Raw genomic sequence first — 11,396 nt, 5'->3', positions numbered from 1 at the left:
CACCCAGATGTTCACTGAGAGGGCTATGTTTTGCCTGGAGTTTGCGTCAGAGCAGTCTCAGATGACTCGTTATCTGAGTATGCTCAAAACGGATATACGGCAGTTTGTGGCTACACATCATTGTGATATCCTCCTGGACCTTCAGGAAGCCGCGAGGTGGCGTGAGTTGGAGATATAGATGCAGATGAAGGAGCAGCGCCAGGCACCGGCACAGTCTCAGCCAGCGCCTAAGCGGTCTAAGACTGCTGATACACGGTCTGGGGGCCATCAGAGCCACACTTGTGGAAAGTGTGGCAAGGATCATTCGGGGGTTTTTCGAGCAGCAGGTGGGTGCCACAAATGTGGCAAGGAGGGGCACTATGCTAGGGACTACCGTCAGTCCACCCCTCCATCAGACATGAGGATTTGTTACCAGTGTCATCAGGTTGATCATGTGAAGACCAACTGTCCACAGATCGCCACCAAGCCGGCGTAGGGTTCCATGCCAGCTACTATGAGGATTGGAGATGGGAGGCCAGTCAAGGTGGAGCCGCCGAAGGCTCAAGGTCACGGCTTTCAGCTCACGGCCGAGGAGGCCAAGTCAGCACCAGATGTGGTTGCTAGTATGTTTCTATTCTCTGTCTCAGTTATTGTATTTGTGTTGTGCTTATTGATTGTACATGTGATTAGGTACCTTTTTAGTGAATTCTGTGCCCGCTTTGGTATTATTTGACTCGAGGGCGAGTCGATCGTTTGTATCTCAGACTTTCTCTAGAGGGTTCAATGTGCCGATAGACGGTCTTGAGTATCCGTTGCGAGTTTCGATTGCCAACGTGCACGAGGTTTCTGCTTCTTCGGTCTACCGAGGATGCGATTTGGAGATTTTCGGAGTGACCTTCCCGATAGATTTGATTTCGATCCCCATGGGGGATGTATGCGTGATTGTAGGGATGGATTGGCTTAGCCGTTTTGGCGCCATGATCGACTGTGAGGGACAGCGGGTGGTGGTTCAAACCCCAAGTGGGGGAGAACTTGTAGTATATGGTGAGGGCACCAGGTTGGGATCAGGGTTTTGTTGGGTAGCCATGGCTCGACAGTATATTCAGCACGGGTTATTTGGCATATGTGGTAGATATGCGGGACAGAGAGAAGCTCTCAGTTTCTAAGGTCCCGAAAGTGAGGGAGTTTGCTGATTTGTTTCCGAAGGAGTTACCCGGAGTGCCTTCGGAGAGGCAGGTTGAGTTCAGGATTGACCTAGTGCAAGGCGCGACCCCTATCGCCAAGGCGCCGTATCATTTGGCACCGCCTAAGATGCAGGAGCTATCATCTCAGTTGCAGGAGCTGCTGGGTAAACAGTTTATTCGTCCAAGTAGTTCACCCTGGGGAGCACCGATCATTTTCGTCAGGAAGAAGCATGGTCTGCACAGGATGTGCATTGACTATAGGGAGCTGAACAAGTTAATGGTGAAGAACTGTTATCCGCTCCCGAGGATAGACGATCTTTTCGATCAGCTGCAGGGTGCATCTTGGTTTTCCAAGATTGACTTGAGATCAGGATATCACCAGGTAAGGGTGAGAGAGGAAGACGTGGAGAAGATCGCGTTTCGAACTCACTATGGTCATTACGAGTTCGTGGTGATGCCGTTTGGGCTCACCAACGCACCGACGGTGTTCATGGATCTGATGAACCGAGTCTGCAGACCGATGCTCAATCTCTCGGTCATTGTGTTTATAGATGATATCTTGGTGTATTCCAAGACCTGAGAGCAGCATGAGGAGCATCTCAGGGAGCTGTTGGAGGTTCTACAATGAGAACGGCTGTATCCCAAGTTCTCAAAGTGTGAGTTTTGGTTGTGAGAGGTCCAGTTCCTCAGACATCTCGTTAACCAGGAGGGGATTTTGGTCGATCCGGCCAAGGTGGAGGCAGTGATGCAATGGGAGACTCCGCAATCTCCCTCAGACATCAGGAGTTTCTTGGGTTTAGCTGGGTATTATCGGAGATTCATTCATGATTTCTCCAAGATTGTTGTACCTCTCACTCGCATGATGAGGAAGGGGGTGGATTTCCGGTGGGGCCGTGAGCAGCAGAGGGCATTTGAGACCCTGCGATAATGTTTATGCGAGGCGCCGGTGTTGACACTCCCCGAGGGAGTTGAGGGTTTTGTGGTATTTTGCGATGCGTCCATCGCAGGTTTGGGGGCAGTCCTCATGCAGAGGGGACGAGTGATAGCTTATGCATCGAGGCAGTTGAAGCCGCACGAGACGAGATACCCCATGCACGATCTTGAGTTGGGAGCGGTGGTCTTTGCTCTCAAGATTTGGAGGCACTATCTGTACGAGGTCCGTTGTACAATATACACGAATCACAAGAGTTTGAGACATATCATGGATCAGCCGCACCTGAACATGAGGCAGCGCAGGTGGCTGGATGTGGTCAAGGACTATGATTGTGAGATCCTTTACCATCCTGGTAAAGCGAACGTGGTTGCGGATGCTCTGAGCCGCAAGTCAGCTGGGTCCTCTACCCCAGCCAAGTGTATGAGGATAGCGGTGGATTCCCTGCTGGTAGGTTTGGTCAGGGATGCTCAGATTGAGGGTATGAGGCCTGAGAACTGGAAGTTGGAAAGGCTTAAGGGAGAAAGCGCACGGTTTGTTTAGGATAGTCGCGGATTGTTGACCCGTTACGGTCGGGTTTGGGTTCCGATGTCCGGAGGGGTCCGACAGACAGTGAAGGAGGAGGCTCATAAGTCTCGGTTTTCTATTCACCCGGGAGCCACCAAGTTGTACTGTGATTTGAATTCGAGTTATTGGTGGCCTAGTATGAAGCGAGATATCACTTGGTTTGTTCAGAGGTGCTTGACATGTAGGATGGTCAAGGCCGAACATCAGAGGCCACACGGTAAGCTGCAGCCTATGGAGATTCCTATGTGGAAATGGGAACGGATCGCGATGGATTTCATCACGAAGTTGTCGAAGACGGCAAAGGGGTTGGATGCTATATGGGTCATCATGGATCGATTGACCAAGAGTGCCCATTTCCTAGCCATACGGGAGAGTTCATCAGTAGAGAAGTTGGCCGACATGTACGTCCGCGAGATTGTCTTTTGTAATGGTGTCCCAGTTTCCATTGTTTCCGATCGGGATGTCAGATTTACTTCCCGTTTTTGGCAGAAGTTCCACGAGAAATTGGGCACGAGACTGCATTTTAGCACGGCGTTCCATCCACAGACTGATGGGCAGAGTGAGCGGACCATTTAGACCCTCGAGGATATGTTGAGGGCGTGCGTCATTGATTTTGGTGGGAGATGGGATTCCCACTTACCGCTTGCAGAGCTCGCCTACAACAACAACTATCATTCTAGTATTGGCGCCCCGCCTTTCGAGCTGTTGTATGGGCGGAAGTGTAGAACCCCAGTCTACTGGGGAGAGGTTGGGCACAAGGTAATGGGTCAGACAGAGGTAGTTTTGCAAACTACCGAAATGATACAACAGATTAGACAGCGACTGCAGACTGCTCAGAGTCGGCAGAAAAGTTATGCCGACCGGCGCCGATCTGAGATGGAATTTCAGGTGGGTGACATGGTCCTCCTGAAGGTCTCACCCTGGAAGGGTGTGATCCGCTTCAGGAAGAGGAAAAAATTGGGTCCTCGTTACAATGGGCTATTCAGGATTGTTGCCAGGGTGGCTTATAGGCAAGAGCTTCCGGAGGAGTTCAGCCGGATTCACAACACGTTTCATGCTTTCGCAATTGCGAAAATGCATTATGGACCAAGAGGCAGTGGTATCGTTGGATGACATTCAGGTCGACGAGCGCCTGAACTATGTGGAGAGGCCTGTGGCTATTTTGGAAAAGAAGAAGAAGATTTTGCGGAACAAGGAAATACCTTTGGTAAAGGTACAGTGGGAACATCGGAGGGGATCCAAGTGGACATGGCAACCGGAGGAGGAGATGCGCAAGCATTACTTGGCATTGTTTATTCCAGCGGACTTCGAGGGAGAAGTCTAGTTCGAGTGGGGGAGAGTTGTAACACCCCGATTCTCAGGTATTGTTTGAAATAAGATGTATTGGGTTAAGCTCTACTCAACGAGTAGGTTGCCCTACTCGTCGAGTAGCAGCGGGGTGGGATCGCGTGTTAAGTGACCTACTCGATGAGTCCATATTAGGACTCGACGAGTAGGAGCTAGCAGATGAAACCCTAAATCCCGGCATTTGTATCCCTATTTAAAGGGACCATATCCTCCCTTGGACCTCTTTACAGTTCTAAAGAGTCCTTGAGAGCCCTTATTCGTGTATGTGTGCCTTGTGTGTGTGTTGAAGCTTGAAAGGAGAATCTTTGGAAGGGGGAGACTTAGAGGAGCAGGAGATTGGACCACTTTGAGTGGGGAAATCAACATTTATTTCAGATATCATCTTCCAGAGGTACCTAAACCGTCTTTTTCCTTATAGATCTCCTCTATTTGGTTGAGTTTTAGGGTTTTCTTGGAATATCAAGTTGGTATGATGGGCTATGGGCTAGATCTGAAGATGTAACTTCAGATCTGGAACCTCTTTGGATTCTAGATGCATAAAGTTACAGTTTTGGTTGTGATTGAAGTCCCTCTTGGGCATGAAACCCCATTAAGAGCTTAGGTTTGACATTTGGAGCCTTTAAAGCCATGCATGCATGTAAAGTTTGCAACTTTACGTGATAAGCATGCCCTAGAAGCTTGGATCTGTGAGTTGGAGCCGCTGCATGGCTCAAAATAAGTTTGTATGGAAAAAGGATTGAATGGACTCGGCGAGTCACATGAAGATGGCTGTGAACTCGACGAGTTGGATGAACAACTCGGTGATTCCGATGATGATTGCCATAGACTCGACGAGTTGAAGAACAACTCGGCGAGTCGGATGAGTTTTCCCTTGGATATGTATGCGTGTGTATCCGTCGAGTTTCAAGAAGGGAACTCGACGGGTGGCCTTAAAGTTTGATCGAGAATCAAAGGAACTCAACGAGTCACCCTACTGACTCGGCGAGTTGGAATGTGCTTCAAGGAACTCGGCGAGTAGTCTAGGGTACTCAGCGATTCGAGGTCAACGTGGACTGTTGACCTTGACTGAGGACTTTGACTTTGATCAGGGGTTGACTAGTGGGTTATGGAGTACCTTATAAGGTTAAGGACTTACGGGCATATTGTGCCATAGGTGCTGGAGCCTGTGTCAAGTGATCCGAGAGTTGGAGCTTACCTTCCGAGTCGACATCTATGAGGTAAGTTATCCTCACTATAACGATGGGGTCTACGACACCAAGGTTAGCCCTATAGTTGTTATTGTTATGGTATGCTATATGTGGTTATGATCTGTTAGATCGGAATCAGGATAGACAGTATGCTATGCTCTTATGATCTCTAGGGATCGGTATGTTAGTGACCTGCTAGGTTGGTACTCTAGTTACGAGAGAAGTCTATGATTGATGACCAGTGATAGATATGCTTGATGTTTATATATGCCAGTATATGATAGTTATGCGCACATAGTATTTGCTTGGTTGTTGGGTTGAGGCGGTCCTGCTTTGTGTTGTAGGCCAACACACCCTATGAGCGGCCCGGGGAGACTATAGGCCCACGTGGCGAACCAGTCAATGCCGAACGCTCGGGATAGATCCAGATAGACTGTAGGCTCTGTAGGGCGGTCCAGTCAGGCCGATGGCCCAGTATGCATGTTGATTGATTGATTATTATTGATATGGTATTGTCGGTGTGGTATTGGTATTTTAGGGGTAGCTCACCAAGCCCTCGGGCTTACAATTTTTAGTTTATTGTTTCAGGTACTTCGGGAGATCATGGTAAGGTGAAGGCGTGACTGTAACGCTCCTCATCCTTATGTTATGATTTTTTTGGGACAGTCTGATGGATAATGATTTGAAAACATTTTGTAAACAGTGCTATTTGGTTTTCATTTATGATTGAAAAGTTTAAATTTGGCGTAAAATTTATGGATGTTACACAAACGATTATTGATCCATAGAAAAGCGATGCTATGCTTGAATTGTTTTCTGATACCAATTCAAATAAGTCGACAACAAAAAACCGAACCCAATTCAAGAAAAAGAACAACAATGGTGATTCACACATAAAACGATGAGGAATTAATCGTTTAATTGACATAGGAAATCTAATTCTATCAATTGTCAATTGTCGTCAACAGTTCAGTTTGACACCGAATCAAGAATGATGATGCTATGCCTTGTTGCCATCAACAGTAAACGATGAGAAAAATCCTATGTAGCAAGAAATCAGTTGACGATGCCAATTCAAATCATGATGATGATCAGAAATCTCAATGATCTCGGTGGTGTTTGGACCAAAATCACCATGTGGTTTTGGTTGGGCTATTGGACTGGGCCTTTGTAACTAGGTATTAGGTATAAAATGTTTGTTATCAGCCTATTCCAGGATGTAGCTGTTTTTCAAGAACTGAGAGAGAAAGAGAGAACCGAGAGAGTAATTGTTAATCTTATGTTCTAGACTATTATCAATATACTATGCATTGAAGATTCATCACTGTGTTCTTATTTCATATTTATGATTTGTAGCATTCACTTGATTGGGATTCCACACCAATTATAGTGATTTCGATTGATACATTCAGATCAAGTTCTACAATTGTTATCAGAGCAACGTTTGGTATCAATCGAATTGGCAACATTTCAACCGTTTCTTGGAATTTTTCTTTGTATTCTTGGTGTTTTTCAAGTTCTTTTTGACAAAAATTTTTTGTTGTTCTTCGTGTTCTTCATTACTTTGGAAATTTTGATCGAAATTGGTTCTGAAAATTTGAAAATTTCGTGTTTTTGGGAGTCTTCGGTCTCAACCTTGAAGTTCTGGACGGCAAACCTCGTCCTCAGTTAGGTTTAGGAGTCTTCGACGGCTAGCTGATTGATTTCGGTTAGGGTTTGAGAGTTCCCGGCCAGCTCCTCGGACACATCTTCGTTCTCGATTAGATCAGCTTTGGTCTCGGTCCCTGCCTCGGAGTTCTTGACGGCATCAAAGGTTCTCGGTTAGGTCGGCCTGTCTTCTCGGTATTCTTGAGTCTTCAGTTGACGTCTTTAGTCAAACGTTTTCGGTAAACATCTTGGGTCTTCTCATTTGGATTCGCATTCTCGGTTAGCATCTCAGTTTTTGAGATTTCGGCTATTGTTCTCGGTCTAGAGGCCTCGTATTCGGTCTAGAAGCCTCTTATTCGGTCAAGAATCTAAGTTCTCGGTCAAGTTTTATTTCAGACAAAAGGTTTACTTTCAAGGTTCTCGGTCAACAGAGTGTTGACCGTTGGTGTTTTCGGTCATCGAAGCATTTATTATCTTGTTTTTTCGATCAAAATTCATTTACTCAATCAGATTCCTTTCGTTGGTAAACAATGAGTTCCTACAACAATACCAAGAAGGTAAGTGAAACCCCATGCTCTCATTCCTGGGAAGATAAAATAAAAAAATACCGTGAGCATAATGAGTTATTAATTAGGGAAATTGACGTCCTTAAATATGAAGGATATACTCTCAGAAAGGCCCAAGAACCTTTAAAAGAAAATTTAGAGGCCCAAACCAAAGATCTAAAAAGAATTAAGGAAGAATACAATACTAAATGTGAATACTATGATTATGCTCAAGAAAAGATTGTCAGTCTAACTATCGAGCTTGACACATTGAAAATTAAGTTTGAAAATGCAGATTTTAATTTTAAAAAAATGATTTGTCAAGTAAGAAAGTTGAGACAATGATTGAAAAGCAACTTAGATGGAAAGACAAAAAAATGTAGGTCTAGGGTATGATAGTGTTCCTCCTCCATTTAATGATAACTACACTTTTATTCCTATGACTGAGGAAGATAAGGCAAGGGAAGCACACCTACAGTATGGCAAACCTACTGTAGTTGAGGCTGTAAATAATGATAGTGTGAACGATACTAATGTTTCTACGTCATGTACAGATAAGGTCACAGTGCAAGATGGGCATGAGCAGAACAAAATTAGTACTAGTTCTGCTAAAAAGGATTCAAAAACTTGTGATAATGATGCTCCCGCTATTGAAAATTTCATGCCACAAGAATCTGTAAAACAGTCTACTAAATATTCATGTGCTTGTGCTTGTGGAAGTTCCTTGAAACAAACTTCATTTGGACAAGGACCAAGTTACAATCTTATTTATTTGAAAAGACAGACTTGTTTTAACTGTGGGACTCCTGGTCACATTGCTAGAAATTTCCAATATCGTTCATATGTTCCCTACTATGAACAAGGTTGTCAGAATGTGTCAATGGGAGATCTTCCCAAAGAAATCCTTCAAGTTCACATTCACGCAATGGCGATTAGAATGCTAAAAAGGCCAAAAATCAGACTCCTAAGGATAAAAAGGGCATGTCGGACAAGAAGCCTAATTCAAGAAATGGTTCAGCCAAACCGAAATCGGTATGGTCGAATTCATCTCAAGGGTCGTCTTGTAGCTCACACTCACAATACAAGCCTAAATCGAAAGGTATTCATGTTCCAAAGGTAAGTGAAAAAGTTCTTTTTCAGTTCAACAAGAAAGTACCTAAACCTATTTACCAATGGGTTCCTAAAGGTCACGTTTCAAAATTGTCCAAAAATCTTGTAACTTCTTTATGTTCTTTTTCTGATAAACAAGATATGTCATGGGAAAGAGTATCTTGTGTAGATAGTAATGGTAAATCCAGTTTCAAAAAGGACTGGGTTCCAAAAACCAACTAATCCTGCATGCTGTATCGGAGCAGCTATGGAGGAATATCATCAGACTTCGGTATGTTGATACTGGCTCTTCCAGGCACGTGATTGAAGACATCTCTTAACTACACGACATTCATAACCTTATTTGAGGTTATGTGTCCTTTGCGGGAAAGAAGAAAGCAAAGATCACAAACGGGGATCATATTTAACGGTGTGATGAATTTTCAATATGTTAACTTCGTTCCGGAATTGAAACGCAGTTGAGGCTGAATACGTTGTTGTGCGTGCTGTTCTTGGGTCATCTGGATGCAACTTCAATTGCTGAATTACGGTTTGAATTTTTCGATACTCCTGAGTTTTCATAAAATGATTCATTTCAAAGACTATTTTTTTGTTTGTTTAAATTTGCGCATTTATTTTATTTATTTTCTTCCCTATGCACAAATTTAGGGGGAGAAATAAAAAAAACTTTAAAAAATTAAAAAAATTAATTTAAAATCAAAAATTCCAAAAATATGTCTTCTTTCGTAAGTGTTCTTGGCTAGTGATATGAAGTTTAGTGTTATAGGGCAATCTGAAATACGTGTAATGTATTGAAACTGAATTGTTTAGACTTTGTGTTTAGTGTGCTGGTAGGCACGAAGGATTCAAAATGAAAGGACTAGACATTGTTGACAAATAAAAGGACTTCACAATGTTAACTCATCTTGACTTAGATAGTTACATTTGGACTAACCATATGATGCTTGGATAGACTGAGTTATGAGATAAACAAGTGAGTCTGCGACATACATTAAAGTTACTTATCATCTATAACTGTGGCTCAACATTTCTTCGACGTACGAACTTATGTCCTTAATTTTGGTGTTGATAGGGTGACTGGGGGGTTCTGATAAAGTAGGTCTGTGTGAAATTGTTTTTCTTTCTTATCCTCTATGTCAGTCATATGTTGTCTCCTTTGCGTGATTGGAAGAGATCCGACCTGGGACGCAACATATGCATATCTCTATCTATCTATGTTAGTCATATGTTGTCCCTTCTGTGGGATTGGAAGAGATCCGACATGGGACACAACATATGCACCTTTTTATTTCTCTATTCCTCTATCTATGTTAGTCATATATTGTCCCTCTGCGTGATTGGAAGAGATCCGACCTAGGATACAATATATGCATTTATATATTTATCTTCTCTCTCAGATAATTGAATACTCACCTAAAGTAACGAGATCTTTGGAATTCCTTGATTGCTAGTGTATGTCGTGAAGTGGGGAACATGTTCTAGTGCACTTAAAGTTGAATTTGTTCATGACTAAAGGTTGACAATATCCTTGGTCGTCGTCAGCAAAATGGTCTATTTAGGAATATAATTGCAATGTCGTGTCACTTATAATCTGTCCAATGCAGGTGTGTGCTGATAAACGATATTAAATTGCTTGACAACATTTGATCCCAAAAGTTTCAATTTTAGTTATTAAAATGTGTTTATTTTATTTTATTTTATTTTTGTTTTTGTTAAATTTGTTCATATTTTCCTCTATGTACAAATTTAGAGGGAGATTTAAAACCAACAAAAATAATAAAATTAAAACCTAACAAAAATAATAAAATTAAAACCAAACAAAAATCATAAAATTAATATATATATATATATATATATATATATATATATATATATATATCCAAAAATATATTTATTTCTGTTTTTATTTCTTTTTCAGAAAAATCAAAAATCTAAAAACATTGTTTTGAGCATATTTTAAATTTATTTTTATTCTTAGTTATTTTATTGTGTGCTAAGTTTATTTTTATTTTTATCTTCATCTCAAAATTTCATTTGTCTTAAAACGCGAGCTCAAAAGAAGATGAGACTCAAGGAAACTGTATCAGAATTTTCTGAGCAAGGAGAAGAAACTTGGAAAGGAATTGAGGGTCATTACACTTCACACTACTTTCACAAGGAATTGAAGGCATGAAACCGTACAAATCGTCAGTTAGGGAGTTTCTCTCTAAAGAATTGTCGTATTCATGGAATTGAAGCCATGAAACTGTACAATCTGTCAGTTAGGCAGTTTATTCTAAGAACTGTCGTATTTAAGGAATTGAAAGTTTGAAACTGTATAGATTGTCAATGTGGTCTTGTCAATTATCTTTACCTAAGAACTGTCATGGCACCAGGGCGATTCACCCAACCGGGAAATATATATCGTTGAACATCCTGCCCAGGGTCTTGACAATCTCTTTTTCATGCAAAACTGCGGAGACTCAAATGTATTTTCGGATACATTCTTCGCAGGTAGGAATTAATGGTATTGGCTCTAGGGTGATGCACCTCGCAAGGCACGATTATCGCTGAACGTTCCGCCGAAGGGTCTTGACCTTATGTCATGCTAAACTGTGGAAATATGTCTTCGGATATTTTTGTCATAGGATGGTTTGGTGAGTTATTCCTAATTAACTCTCACTGACATTAGAATGATACACTCAGCTGAGATTCAGAAACCATTAAACGTCTCGCCAAGGGCCAAGTTAACTTGTTAACTTGAAATTTTCTATTGAGATCTTTAATCAAGGGCATGCAGGGGGTAACATCAAAAATAGCCACGAGTAGTTCTTCGATACTTAATAAATCGTAGTGTGTTCCTCTGTGTTCACACAGATACTGCGAGTAGTCTCCATCTAAGCCAAGGCTGGGTCCTTGA

The sequence above is a fragment of the Lactuca serriola genome, chromosome 9 (assembly GCF_051521515.1).
Source record: "Lactuca serriola cultivar US96UC23 chromosome 9, Lser_US96UC23_V15, whole genome shotgun sequence".
Lineage (NCBI taxonomy): Eukaryota > Viridiplantae > Streptophyta > Magnoliopsida > Asterales > Asteraceae > Lactuca > Lactuca serriola.
Note: the sequence above shows the minus strand (reverse complement) of the source record.